Genomic DNA, 15,480 nt, shown 5'->3' with positions numbered 1-15,480 from the left:
TAGAATCCTGGCGGATTGTCAGCCTTTCATTCTCCTAAGGTCGATAAAAAAAAAAGTTTTATTCAGTTGGGTGACAAAAATCAGTTGTTCAGCACTGAGGTACCCCTTCGAGCATGCGCATTACACATTTATGTAATGATATGATAATAACCACAGATGTCTCGAACGCAGAGTTTACGGTGAAAATCTGATAAATGGATTTCATGTGGTGAAGATGCGAGATGTCCTTGGATAAGAAAATATCTGGAAGGTTTAATCCTCCCTGCCCGTAGACAGAGCTCTGCGCCCTTTTGTATCAGTTCTTAAGTAATGGCACACCGGTCATTTGTGCAGCATACAGCAACAGAGTGAATTGAAGGTAATAGGTTTAAAAACAGGAGACATCTACTATGTCAAATGTCTCTTACTGAAAGCCCTTATTTGTAGCGTGGCTAGCCTAGCTTAGCGTTGGCAGAGACAAATCCCCGCAAGAAATTCCTCTTCCTAATTAAAGAAGCTGAATGCTTCCCAGCAGTTGCTTTCTTTTGCGCAGGGCCCGTGTCAACAACACTGCATAAATCAGAAATCAGAGTGAGGCAATATGTCCTGAAAGAGAACTAGAGGGGCACGGGAAGAATGAAGTGAGAATGGAAAACTGTAGCATCAAGTCACCAGCATGAACCACCTCCGCACAGGACATCATTGCTGTAGCACAGAGTCACCAACAACATGCAACTATGCTTAAACCTTTTTTGAGGAAAAACTCATGGGACGTTATTGCTGAAATCTGTGTGCGAGACCGATTTTAAAATGTTATGCTTTTATTTTATTTTGCGCTGCTGTGTTATCGCAAAAAAAAAAAAACGAACAAAGCGGAATAGCTCTGCTTGAGCTATTTGGCTTCGTTAATGTTTTTTAAGGAGGCTTTAAATTAAATAAAACAAAGTGCTATGGTGTGGCCAACTCTGCCCGTCATAGTGCTTTTTGTAGTAACGTGGAGGGGCATGGGGGGGAGCGAGAGGGAACGATAACAACAAAGCGGGAGGGAGTGGGAGGGGTAGGGAAAATAACAGGGACGAGGGAGGGGGGAAGAATTACGAGGCCTAGCTAGAGCCTGCAGACACAGGGAGATCGAAAGCACGCCGCCATGCACGCGCACACATTTTGTACACCCATACGCGAAGCGGCATTTTCGTTGCTATGACAACGAAAGCATCGCAGGATGGCGTTGGAATGTCTAGAGTCCCACGGACACGCACATGCTGTTTGCTTTGGACAGATGGCGAGAGCAGCCATTTTTGTCCATGCAAACACGTGCCTCGGCAGAATTGATTCCAAAAGGTACTCGCAATGGTGAGAGCAGCGCGTGCGCTGCTTTCGCCAGGCGAGTCCCAAAAACCCTGTATTTGTGGACATCAACCTCCCTGCAACGAACCCAGTATGGTCTTTATGGGTCACTTTCTGTGCCAGAGGAGTAAAGTGCTGCGCCCAGATTTTCATTAACATTTTATAGTTCGAATTGAGTAGACTAATTGGTCTATATGAATTAATATCTCTGGGGGTTTTCCCCTTCTTTACAAAAACGACAATGATGGATTCCTTAAAAGCTGTAGGAACCATACCACCTGCTTTCACGTAATTAAAAAGCTCCACCAAAAAGGGTGTTAAGTCTTTGGCAAAGACTTTATAAAATTCTGTTGGCAGCCCAACATTACCCCATGATTTACCTCCCGACATTGAGGCGAGGGCTAGCTGAATTTCAGGTGCTGAAATGTCAACTTGAATCTCTTCTGTCTGGCTATTCGATAGCTGCGGGTAATTGATATTCTCAAAATATTGTCGAATTGCCTCTTGCCCCACCATGTATTTAGTCGAATATAGCTGCTCATAATGCTGCAAAAAACCTTGCGCAATCTTTTCCTCATCAGCTCTTGTGTTAGGTTCTAGATCTTCAGTAATTAGGGCTGCTTCCTGTTTCACCTTGGTTGCCCAGGCAAGCAGTTTGCCGACCATTTGGCTCTCTTCGTAGACTCGCTGCTGAAATGTCCAGGTTCTATTGATCTCTTCTAAAAGAAAAAACTCTTAGCTCCTGTTTAGCTTTTTCAAGCTGCCCCCCAACTAGCTCATCTCCCCTTAAAAAGGCATGCTTCTGGAGCAAGGCTGTATGGAGTTCATCTATGCGAGTCCTCCGAATTTTAGACTGTGCAGCCATAAAGGCCACCAGCTGACCACTTACTGCGACCTTGAAATCCCCCCAACCTGAAAAGAGTTCTGCTGTACCCTTATTCACCTTAATAAACTCTAGTATCCATTTTCTTGTATCGATTACCATTGTTCGTCTGAGAGAAGGAGTTGATCCATCTAGCACCTGGACCTCACCCTCCTTCCCTCCTCTATTTCTATTTTGACAAAGGAAAGGTCTGAAAATGAATTAGCCCCCATTTCCGATCCAGAATATTTCAAAGAACGGAATATTAAAACAAATCAATGCGGGAAGCTGACTGGAAATGTTGGGAATAGCAAGTATATTTGAGTTCTTCCCGATGGACTCTACGTCATGGATCAATTAACAGATGGTCTTGTGTGATAACATCGATTACTTTTGTAATCTTAGGTTTCAACTGTTTTTTTTTTTTATTTGAAGTATCCTTTATCGAGTACTGTATATAGTTGAAATCCCCCCCCCAAAGATAATTTACCCAGTAACCCCTCTGAGTATCTCATTAATTCGGACCATAGATGTAGGATCATCGGTAATTGGACTATAATAATTAATAACATTTAAAACATTTTCGTTAAGGCTTGCCAAGACTCATAGCCATCGCCCATGAGGATCCCTCTGCACTTGAAGAAATTCCCAATCCAGCCCGACTAAAATATATTGCAACAACCCTAACTGCTGACACAAAAGACCCCTTAGAAAAGGATTTAGGAATAAAGAGCTTTGGAGTATTTTTTTCAGGTGAGTTTCCTGAAAAAAAGAACTTGTGGTGAAAAGGAAGCTAGCCACCTTATTATCCCTCCATATTTTCGTTTGTTCAAAACCCCGTTTACTTTGACCAAGATTATCTGACATTTAAATTCCATCTCTATAACAGATACCTAGATATTGCACTAATCCATTTGACACAATAGACTGTTTTCCCGCCACCTCACCCCTATGATTCTGCTATTTTTTTCCCCCTTGTACCCAAAAACCACCTACTTCCAGCCCTGTAGCGAACACTCCCCAGGAGATGGGAAAAAAAAGGCCTGCAGCCCCATCTCCTCCCTCCCCAAATACTTCTCTTGTGGGGTGCCTTGGTGCTGCACCCTAAGTGACCCCTGCCCCGCCCACCTCAAGCTACCCCCTGATCTTACATTTAATGATTCTTATCTACTTTGCAGAGGAGATTTCTTTCAAGAGGTCATGCGCTTCCTCTATATTCACAAACACATGGAACTTGCCCCTCACTAGCCCTCTTAACTTTAAATGCTGGGCTATTGACGCCTGCACACCCTGTGCTTTAAAGAGATGGAGCAATTTTACAAACTCTCTTCGCCGACGTGCGGAAGCTGCTAGCTGGTGCCACCATTGATTGAAAATTGTCTCTGCTGGATTGCCTTAGATAAAATCTGCTCCTTGATCTGGTAGTCGGCAAAGTTGATAATAATTGTTCGAGGTAGTTTTGAATTCGGCAAAGCATGCGAGGGAACCCGATGCACTCCTGTTATAGCGAGATCGCCTGTAAATTCTGGGAGTATGCTCTACTTGATGAAAGATTCAACCCATTGAAGGGTTTGCGACCCTTCACTCCCTTCTGTGACCCCACTATGCGCAAATTTGCCTGCCGCGAGTGATTCTCAAGCTCCTCAAGCTTTTTCTCCAAAGAGACTTTCTCCTTAGTAACCGTGGTCACCTGTTGTTGGATTGTAATAATTTGATCTTAAAGATGCGCGATCCTCGATTCCGCCTCTTGTATCCTTGCCGGCAAACTACCCACTGCTTCCTCGATCTTTGAGAGACGTTGATGAAGGGATGCTATCTCATTAGCTTGTGTTGTCTTGAGCTCTCTTATCCCGTCTAAGATGAGATTCAACATCGTTTTTATGTCACATTGTAGGAGAGTTTCTTCTTCCTGCGGTTGTATCGACTGGGTGCATTGGAGTCCTTTATTTCCTTTCCGAGCCCCTACTTGCTGCCCTGAGACATCTGATCCTGCTTTACTTGAGATCTGGGGATGATGTTGTGGCTGCGGCTGCAGCTGCAATGATATCAAGCTGTGCATAGACTGCTGTAATCGTGGCTGCAGCGATAATGGTGATAGCAAAGCCTGCGACTGTACCGCGGAAAGGCTGTCGTCCTGTTGATGAAAGCTGTGTTCAATTCTTTCATCAAGGGTGGCCGATTGTCCCGCAGAGGTTTGTGCTTCCTGCGAGGAACTAACTTGTGTCTTGACAGGAAGCCCTTGAAATAGCACAGATGGAGCCGGGATGGCCAGGGGTGTTTCGACTTTAGAGAATAACGAATACTCCTTCGTATTTTGCTTAGTGGTATTGACCATTTTCTCTTTTCTAGTTTCTTGTGAAGGAGAGTTTACTTTTCTCTTTCCATCCTTCCGAGCCCCTGCAGCTAGATCATCTTTTTCCGATATTTTGTCATGTGGGCCCGGCTCTTGCTCTGAACTTATACTTTCCACCGGCCCTCCTTGCGCTATATTCTCTGTTGCTGCTTCCCTTGTTCCAAAGTCCTGGATAGTTACTGGCGGATCTTCTTCTGAACTCTCAGAGCTAGAGTCTCTAGTAGAGCCAGTTCATGTTTTTCGACTATATTCCGCTCTTGCTGCCGCTGATACTTCCCTTGCTTGTGCTAATCGCATTTTGGCTTTCAGACTTGCAGCTGAATCCACTTTAACCATTAGATTTGTCATTTTTAAATGCTTTCCCATTTTCCACCTAAAAAGCAAGGGCTTCCTAGTGCGAAGAGAGCTAGCTTGACCTGGTCGGGGTGGTGCTGACGCCTCTGATGTCCTGTCTTCCTTTTTATTAATAATATCCTCCAAGCAGAATTGTAATTAGGGGGTCCAAAATCACTGACCACACTAAAGGGAGAGCTAAACGGGCCCCAGTCCCACTCCCCTCTCCATCTCAAATGTTTGCCCTTGACAGCACACCAATGTCAAGTCTTGGTTCTATACAGCCACCCACGCAGCCAGCAATTAGCCGAAGAGCTCACCTCCGATCACCTCCTCGTCTTATTTTTCTTTCTGCTAAACCTTTGCGCTTCCTCCAGGTCGCTTTCCAGCAGTCCGTGCCTTTGAATAAATAGCGCCGCAGCCCTCAGCTGCTGTCCTCCACTTGTGCCGCCAGGCACGGAGCCGTCCTTCTTTGATTGCGCCCAGAGCCGGCAAGAAGGATACAGAAATCCAAGTTCCCCTCAACCAGCACTGGACGCCGCCCATCAGCCGAGCCTCAGGATGCGCAGAAAACCTTTTTGTCCCTCGGATATTCGACCCGCCACATTTCCTCAAACACAGGGAGCCTGGAAGAATGAACGAGTCCTGGCTCCCTGCTACTGCTGCCACACACCAGCAGAACCTCAAGAAGTACTGCGGACGCCGTCATCACCTGCCGTCCATCTGGCAACCGGAGCAGCCTCAAGGCAGGGGGAGGAGCAAGCGTCACTAGCTGCTACGCGCTGCGAGCATGCCGTGGCCACCCTCTGACATTGTGTTATAACCATTTTATTTATCATCTGCTGGCTCTTGGGCGACGCTCCTCTGCCATTATGGAGGAGTTGCCCCTGCTGCACAGGTGTGTGATCCCGGAAAACTATTTTGACAGAGATCAATACATGTACCTCAAATATAAACAAGCATTGGGAGTCTGGGGAAGAGGTCAAAGGCCTGAGGTAGGCACAGGATTGTCCTGCCTGTCCTTGGCTGCTCCTCCGGGCCAGCAAAGCACCCTGGAAGTGCCTGAGCATAGTGTCTCCTCTGAATCTCTCCATTCTTCTAAAGGCATTTAACTACCTAGTGACCACCCTCACAGAGAGGAGCGGTTATGGACATTCATTCAACTCTAGCAGCAAATCTGAGAAGACTACCCTGTCAGAAAAGAGTTTCTGGAATGTTTTTGAAAAAGTGGGGGAAATGTCACAAGAGGAGAGGTAGGAAAGGATATGACTAAATGTTGCTTCTATGGGAAAAAACGTGCCTTCCGAATGAAGTCGTGCATTAAAAATGTTCAATGAAACGAAAAAGTACTTCACACGACTTCTTTTTACTATTTCTAAAAATACCAGAGCCAGTGTTATGGGAATTTTACACAGCAAACAACAGAACTGAGGCCCCAACTGCCATTGCTTTCGGAATGTCTGGTGATCATTGCCTGCCTGAAGGAGACAGTATGGTTTTTCCTCTATTGGAGGCCGGGTACAACTAACTACAGTTTCCTTTATTTAATACATTTCTAAAAGAGACAAAGTAAAAAGGTTGGAGAAACACTGCTATTCAATATGCTTTTAAACTATTTCTTAATTTATGCTGTTTTTTCATGTTTTTTATTTTAAATTTTTAAAAACGTTCCACTTGTATAGGTATTGCTTGTTTATAGTTAGACATATGTATTTCTTTCTGCAGAAAAAGTGCTCGCAGATCATGCTCGTGTGCAGATAGTCTAATGCTTATGATTTTAACAAAAGTACTATTAGATAATTGCTTTTACAATTAAGTAACATTTTCTTCCTGTCACCATGGCGTTAATAGTGTTGGTAGGATGGCAGTGAAAGTTAGACCCTCGCTGCACTGTGGCATTAGCGAACGCCATCACCTCCTGCTTCTTCATCCTACGTATGCATCACAAAATATTATAATGGCTCCCCACTGACACTAGAAGCATGGTCACTCAGGCCCTCATCGTCAACACACTCTATGCTGGAATTAAAAATAAACTCATACAAAGACTCCCGACCACCCAGAACGCCGCCGCCAGACTCATCCTCAACATCCCCCGCAGCCCATCTCAGAGAGCTACAATGGCTACCAATCTAGAAGTGATGCCAATTCGACTGCTCACCCATGCATTCAAAGCAATGCACAACGTTGGACCTACCTACATCAACCACTGCATCTCCCTCCACCAACCCACCAGACAACTGCACTCAGCCACACTCCACCCTGAGCAAATACCCCGCATCTGCATGAGCAAATCAGGAGGACACTCCTTCTCCTACATCGCCGCCAAATCCTGGAAAGACCTTCTGCATCAAATCAGGACCTCCCCATCACTACTCGAGCTCTGCAAGAAACTGAAGAGCTGGCTATTCAACTAGGAGCACGATCAGCCTAGTCAACTACTCCAGCGCCTAGATCCCCTCAGGTGATAAGCGTGCTATACAAATCCTCATAACATAGCATGGTTTGTGACCTTCAGGTGTGGGTCAGGTGTGCCAGTCACCCTGCAGGTATGTCTTGGCATAGATGATGTTTTGCATATGTGATCCATACACGCCTCTCAAGACATTTTGGCTCCCAGGTGTCAGTGAAATTTCAGTGAAAATTCCCAATTTGTCTTGGTGCTCTAACTGCAGTATTGATGTGATTATTGGGATGGTGTTAGGCAAGCGTTCTGTGACTTAAAACTAACATCCTTGTTAATGTGTTTGTGCTTTTTTTCATAACCCATGTTCTTTGGTGCTAAGTGACCAAAAAATCCCTTCTCAGTCCCATGACTTGCATGTCCTGTTTATGCTGTCTTATGTGACATGGGAACTATTAAGTTCTCAATAAAGACGCGAAACATCCAGATAGAGAAGGAATGTTTATTCCATAGGTACAAAGCCAGCAAACTCACGGAGCAGCAGACACCTTACCAACCATCACTCTTCAACTGTTTTCCACCAGTTCAAGTCCTCACCACCAACACATTCTCCTTGATGACATCCACAAGTTCTACATTGCCAGCTCATAAACCCCCACCTTCCATGACATGGCCAACCTTCCAACCGTGAGCTGCAAGGAAAGGAGGTTAGAACATAGCACAACTTCCTCACAATATATATCAAGAATGCAACAACAACAAAAAAAAGTAACACAAATGAAATAAACATAGCCGAGCTATACAATAGTGACCAACCCAGATATATAGTAATCCAAAACAGATCAGAAATTGTTTTCTTTTGTACATTAAACAAAATAGAAAATAACAGCCCCAAGCATTACATTACAAAATCATCATGCCATCTGGGCTTGATCCGGAGTCTCTTTTGAGTACTCTTTTCTTCATTAAAGTTAACATTGGGAAGATCTCTAGACATTCTATCACGAACTGAGAAGTTATCAACTTTTACCAATTTGGAAAAACTCCACACTCCAATACCACCACAAAAGGACCCGTGAATTTTGACAACCCTTTCTTCCCCATTCCAGATCTTTTCACCAGCACCTTATTACCTCTTTTCCATACACACACAATTCTTGTTATCAAAATACTTCCTATACTTGTCTTGAGGTTTCTGTCTTCGAGGCTTCATCTCACTCTCAGACCATCACTTCTCCACTCTAGTGCTTAACTTTAGCCAGGCTAGACTGAGCTTGCAATGAGGCTTCCTGTCCCTCAGTACTGCAAATGGTGAAGTACATGTCACATCATTTGGTGTAACAGTGTGCCCACCAGGTTTCTCTTAAAGCATCCCTAAAAAAGGATTTATCCAGAAGAACACGCTGCGAAAACTTTTCACCAGTCTATTCATGCTCTCTGCCAAACCATTCGTTTGAGGCGAATAAAGAGCTGTCTTAAGATGTGCAATCGAGAACTCTTCCAGGAAATCACACATCTCCTGGGACACAAATGACACACCATTGTCCGTGACCAGACTTGCCGGTATACCTTCCCTGGAAAACTCCTCTTTGAGAAAATCAATAACCCACTTGGATGTATAATCCACTAACAGCATCACAAACCGTTCATTCTGGTTGAACAACTCAAACGGACCTGCAATGTCCAGCACCAACTTGCTCCAATGTTCCTCTTGAACCTCAACAGGATACATTGGACCAGTGCAAGTCCTCTTTGACTTGTTTATGTTAGCACACTGCCAACAATCTTTACCCACTGCCTCCACATGATCCATTCCCGGCCACCAGTACCACTCAGGCAATCTTGCTTTGGTTTTACTTCTACCCAGAGGTATAACTCTGTGCCCCCTAAATATTTCTCCTTCCACAATGCATAGTTCTTACTTAACCTTAAGAAAACCACTCAAGGCTGGGGGAATGTCTCGCCTGTCTGGCCATCCTTCCATAATAAACTCCTTATGTTTTTCCAAATCCATATCCATTTCAGCATCACTCACTGTCCTTGAATGCTGGTTCACACACCCCAACTCACCAACCCGGTTTCAGAGTTGCTCACCCCCTCCACAGCTGGCATCCTGGATAAACAAACAATCAGCTGCACAATTCTTAGCTCCCGGGATATATTCCACTGTAAAATTGTAATTGGACAACCCTTCTGTCCACCTTTTTACCCTGGGAGACAAATTCTCTAAATCCCTACAAGTAAAACTCCTACTGAGAGGTCTATGGTCAGACCTGACCATGAAAGGTAACCCCCACAAAAAAAAATTGAAAACGCAAAATAGCCCAATATGCGGCCAATGCCTCACGTCCAATGACAGAATAGCACTCTTCTGCTCCTTTCAAAGAATGTCCACCTGGGCCAGAACAGCACCCAGCTTCTTAACACTGGCATCTGCAGACAAAACAGTCTTTTTATTAGAATCAAAATGTCCCAAAGTTGGTAAACTCGCAATACAAGCCATTATCCCTTCAAAAGCTTGAATACACTCTTCAGTCTATTCAAATCGACTTCCCTTTTTAAGTAAGTTCCTCAAAGGTAGAGAAATGCTGGCAAAATTCTGGATAAACTTCAACAAAACACTGCCAGCCCAAGAAATGAACGCACCTGGTCCTTATTCTCTGGTTTAGGAATTTGCACAATGTTACTCGCCAAATCCAACTTAGGACTAATCCCCTCCCAGAGATGGTATGACCCAAGTACATGACATTGGTACCCTGAACTTACACTTCTTCACCACCAACCCTGCCTCCTGGAGCTGCCTCAACACACTCCACAGAATCTCATCATGATCCTGCGCATCACCACCATAACCCAAAATATCATTCTGTAAAAACAACACCGAGCCCAAACCCTCAAGTACCTTATTTATGAACGTCTGGAAACATGCCGCCGCAGAAGCCAGACCAAAAGGAATGCGAATGAAATGAAACGTTCCCAGGAGACACAAAAGAAGTGAGATGTCTGGAGTCAGGAGGCAGTACAACTGGATGATAAGCAGAGGATAAGTCCATGACACTAAAGACTTTAGTGTGCTTGATCAGTGCCAATGTCTCTGATATATTTGGCAGTGGCTGTCTGTCAACCCATTTGTACTTATTCAATCCTTTAAAGTACACACACATGCGCATCACTTTCCCATCGTCCTTGGGTGCCAAAACTATTGGGGCCAACCACTCTGAACACTCAATTTCCTCAATCACACCCTTTTTTAAAACTTTATAAGCTCCTTTTGAAGTGGTGCTAGCATCATACGAGGAACCTTTCTTACTTTAGAAACAAATGGCCTAGCACAATTCTTCAAAACTATTATGTGCTTGAAATCCCTTAGCAATTCCAACTCACCACTAAACCCAGTTGGAGATTCTGTGAATATGCCTTCTGGATGTCCTTCCTCAACCTTTAACAATCAATCAATCAATCAATCAGGGAATTTGTAAAGCGCACTACTTACCCGTGAGGGTCTCAAGGCGCTGAAGGGATGGGGGAAGCCGCTACTGCTCGAAGAGCCAGGTCTTGAGATGTCTTCTGAAGGTGAGCAGGTCCTGGGTCTGCCGTAGGTGGGTGGGGAGGGTGTTCCAGGTCTTGGCGGCGAGGTAGGAGAATGATCTGCCGCCGGTGGTCTTTCATTGGATGCGGGGGGACGGCCGCGAGGGCGAGGTTTGCTGAGCGGAGCTGGCGGGTGGGGGTGTAGAAGTCGAGTCTGTCGTTCAGGTAGGCTGGTCCGGTGTTGTGGAGTGCTTTGTGTGCATGGGTGAGGAGTTTGAAGGTGATCCTCTTTTCGACGGGGAGCCAGTGCAGGTCTTTCAGGAGGGGGGTGATGTGGCTGTGTCGCGGTACGTCGAGGATCAGACGTGCGGAGGCGTTTTGGATGCGTTGTCGATGCAGGTGTTTGGCTGGGATTCCTGCGTAGAGTGCGTTGCCATAGTCCAGCCTGCTGCTGACGAGGGCCTGTGTAACAGTTCTCCTTGTTTCGGACGGGATCCACTTGTAGATCCTGCGGGGCATGCAGAGGGTGTTGTAGCAGGAGGAGGAGACGGCGTTGATCTGCTTCGACATGGAGAGGGAGGAGTCGAGGACGAATCCGAGGTTGCGTGCGTGGTCGGTAGGTATGGGTGCCGTTCCCAGCGTTGTAGGCCACCACAAGTCGTCCCAGGCCGAGGGGGTGGATCCGAGGATGAGGACCTCAGTCTTGTCCGAGTTCAGTTTCAGACAGCTGCTCTGCAACCATTCGGCGATGGCCTTCATTCCCTCGTGGACGTTAGTTTTGGCGGTGTGCGGGTCCTTGGTGAGGGAGAGGATGAGCTGGGTGTCGTCGGCGTAGGAGATGATGTTGAGGTTGTGCTGATGGGCTACTTGTGCGAGGGGGGCCATGTAGATGTTGAACAGCGTCGGGCTGAGTGATGATCCCTGGGGTACGCCGCAGATGATGTCGGTGGCATCGGATAGGAAGGGTGGGAGTCGGACTCTCTGGGTTCTGCCGGAGAGGAAGGATGTGGTCCAGCTGAGGGCTTTCTCATGGATCCCGGCTTCTTGAAGGCGTGTTTTTAGGGTGCGATGGCAGACCGTGTCGAAGGCGGCCGAAACATGACTTTCTGCTTGGCACTGGGGTTTAAACTTATCCCCATGTCCCGCTGATGCCTCCAACCCAGAAGATTATCGCCCCTCTTGTCCATATACACCTTCCCCACAGCTTCACGATCTATTCTCATCACAGAGTAACCTAACACATCTATTTTCTTCCCTCCATATCCAACAGGACTTAGGTCAGAGACTTACAGAGTTTGTTTTTTCTCACCAAATAACCGATCCCAATGCTTATCCACAATTATGGTATACGGGGACCCAGGATCAGCCAGAACTGACAGGCTTTTTCCATTGAACACTATCTGACACTCCGGCATCTCAATAGGATCAGCATCAACCAACCCATCATTTTTCACACTGAACTTAAACTTACCCTCCTCTTCATCAACACAATTCACACTTTGTTTCATCATCAAAATACTTTATTTCGGCCTGAAAGGCCATAAAAGTAAAAAACAGTATAAAAATGCAATACATACATCAAAATTTAAAATACACTCATCCATTGCTCGCTACAGCACACCAATATACATCTGGTTTCTGAGAGATCACAATGGTTTCAAACGGGTTCCACAGGGTTGCCACAACAAAGGCTAACCTATTATCATAGTGCTATATAAAGTGCTTGTGCAATATATAAGCATCATGTTACTGTTTGTCTTACACCAGAGATTGATTTTCAATAAAGTGCATGTACAATAGATGTGCAATAGGGCAGTTGTTTAGGGGGGGCATTTGTGAGCCTCCTGCCATCGCGCAGGAAGAACCCGGAGATGTCTAGTATCCTTCTGCTGCGGCTTGGGGTGCTGGGGAGGGGGGCCGAGGCTGCAGCCTCGTGCCATGGACACGCAAGACGAGCGTAGTGTTGACCGGTAGTTAAGGGGTGGGAGGGAGGGGGAGTTTGATTGTTCGGCACCTTAAGCCTATTGGGGCACTATGCCCATACTTATGTGGATGTTCTGAGAGACACTAGACCTGCTACATTCTGTTACACCGTGGTACACCTGCATCCTTCAACGCCGCCGTACCTCCGGGTTGACGGCACAGGGCTGTGTGATCCGAGACAACTGAAAGTATATCCTCTGCGGCCGGCCCATAAGGGTTGTAGGCTCTCTGCTGTGTACCTTGAATCTCTGAATAAAGGTCTTAAAAAAAAAAAAAAAAAAAAAAATAGGGCAGTTGTTATGATAAACCATTACGCTTAACCATCGGCATAAGCTGATTAAAGTGAATGTGCAAAAAGTGCAAAGGTTAGTAGTATTTAGATGCTCTTAAGAGTAAATTCAATAAAATAGCTATGTCTAACCAGGCCTATCAATTCATAGCATTTCTATAAATATAAAACTTATAGAAAAGCATGACAAATTTTTGGTAGTTGCACCGAAACTATCAATTTAACCTTCTATGCCATACAATATGTGAATTTTTAACTTAACTACTCATACAGAGTGGTACACCATAATCACTAGATATAAGCTTTGGCCTGGATTTTGTTGTTTGAAATTGGAACCTCTACACAAATGAGCATGGTGCCCCTTCTTACCACACTTATTCCAAGTTGCAAATCAGGTACAACACCCTGGGAAACATGCCTCTCACTACCACACGGAAACATTTCATCCCACTACTTTGGGGATCATCCTGAACTTGTTTCTTTTTACTTTCCAGATCTTTATTTTTGACAATCTCTTTATCTCTGACACTCACCTTTCATTTCACTTCCTCAACAGGTGTGTCAACTCCTGGAGAATCACCTTTCCCTCTTTCATCACACCTTTCTCACACCCACTTACTAGTGTATTCCATCACTTCCACAACAGATATTGCGTCCATCATGCATGGATTCCTTGATAACTTCTCCTGATTCTTGGGATTGTTAGTGCACCTAACAACTTGATCCCTCACCAATGAGTCTGATAAAATGATCAAAATCAAAAGTGTGAACTAAGGTTTTCAGTGTCACAACATAATTCCAATTTTCTCCTGCTTAGTTTGCACTCTCGAGAAGAACTTGTGTCTTTCCAACCCTACATTCACACGCAACCCAAAATGCCTTTCCAACATCATCACAGTCATGTCAAACATTGTTGGGCTCCCCTTCACCATCCCCCATCTCAACTTCATCAAGACTCTCATAAACATTTCTGCCTTCAAAGCCAAAGTTATGTAGCAAAATAGCTTGTTTTCGAACTGCCGAATACTTCTCCCCCCCTCGTAGCAATGATATATGAATTAAAAATCTGTTTCTATCGTTTCCAAAGTAAAACTGGATCACCCTTGTCTGAAAGAAAGTGAGGAGGTTCCGATGTGTTAGACATGCTGAAAGACAAATACAGTAAATGCAGCAGCAAATGTCAACCAATGACTAGCTCCTTTCCAATAACCAAACACTGTCAGAGTATTGGTATTCAGTTCTTTTTTAGCACAAAAAATATGCTGATATGCCCACCAGTGCAAAAAAAAAAAACCCACAGAATTCAGGTATCGTCAATGGTCAAGAAAAAGCAATGAGGAAAAAATAATGTACACTTCCCTTCACACATCACCAAACTGCATATGGAAAGCACAATAGAATAGTGTGCACCTCACCAAGCGAATGGACACCACACCAAACAATGAACTCCATGAGGCAAATGAACCACTGACAGAAGACAGATCCTTCCTAGACACAGGTGTCACACAATCCTTCAGGCTGGTAATCCCACCGCCGATCGGCGAATGCTCCTCACAGCTGCCAAAACTCAGATCCGCCTGACGTTCCTAATCAAGGCTGGTGATTGAAGTCTAGAACGTTGCCTTTTTACCTTACTCTCCAGGTTTCCTCAAAAATGGCCGCCTAGATATCACGCAGAGTGCTCTCCAAGGGAATTTGACCTGGTTATCCAGGCGTACGCACGTCGTCTTGTCTCGATAACAGGTTGGGGGCAATCCGGAATTTCACCATACACGTCCTCAGACGCAGATGTTGTGAGAAGTTGGCTTGGCTTATGCTGTCCACTAGTTATAGTGGGCACCTTGCACCAGTCCAAACAACCCTTATTGAGGATTAGGTTTAAGACAACCTTTATTGAAAGCTATCCTAGTGGTAGCTATTGAGAGCAGCCTTCAGGCTAAGTCTTGAAGGAATGTAAAGCAGCTTGGTTTACCAGATTATAACCTCTTGAATAACTAAATGAAAGGAGAACCACATAAGGTATATATATATATAATATATGTATTTATTTCTAAACACGCTCTACTAACCTTTTTATGAAGTTAGAGAGCAAGGCACACAATAATACAGTTATTAAACAACAGTAAATAGCACAATATACAATGGGCCCCAGGGGGAGACCATACCATATAATAAGAAAGTGATATAAGAACCACGACTTGACTAGACACAGTGCGTACAGCACGTAGAATTGCTGGGAACCACCCAAGGCAGTGACACAGGGGACCCACGGGGACGTGTGCAGTGTGAGAACACAGCTGCGAGCCCCGTACAATTCAATGGGAAAGTCGTGGTTGGAATTTTAAAGAATAAGGACACTTAGGAGAGGACTTTGAGCAAACCCTTTCAGACTTAGAGGGTTC

At 45.0% G+C, this 15,480-nt stretch overlaps 1 protein-coding gene across 2 annotated transcripts in view; it reads right to left on the bottom strand.

Moving 5' to 3' along the window:
• CHURC1 (churchill domain containing 1) overlaps nucleotides 1–15,480 on the bottom strand; it is a 140,225-nt gene that overhangs the window by 94,959 nt on the left and 29,786 nt on the right. The window lies entirely within an intron of this gene.

Source organism: Triturus cristatus, chromosome 9 (assembly GCF_964204655.1).
Source record: "Triturus cristatus chromosome 9, aTriCri1.1, whole genome shotgun sequence".
Lineage (NCBI taxonomy): Eukaryota > Metazoa > Chordata > Amphibia > Caudata > Salamandridae > Triturus > Triturus cristatus.
This window is presented reverse-complemented; position numbering and strand designations above follow the sequence as displayed.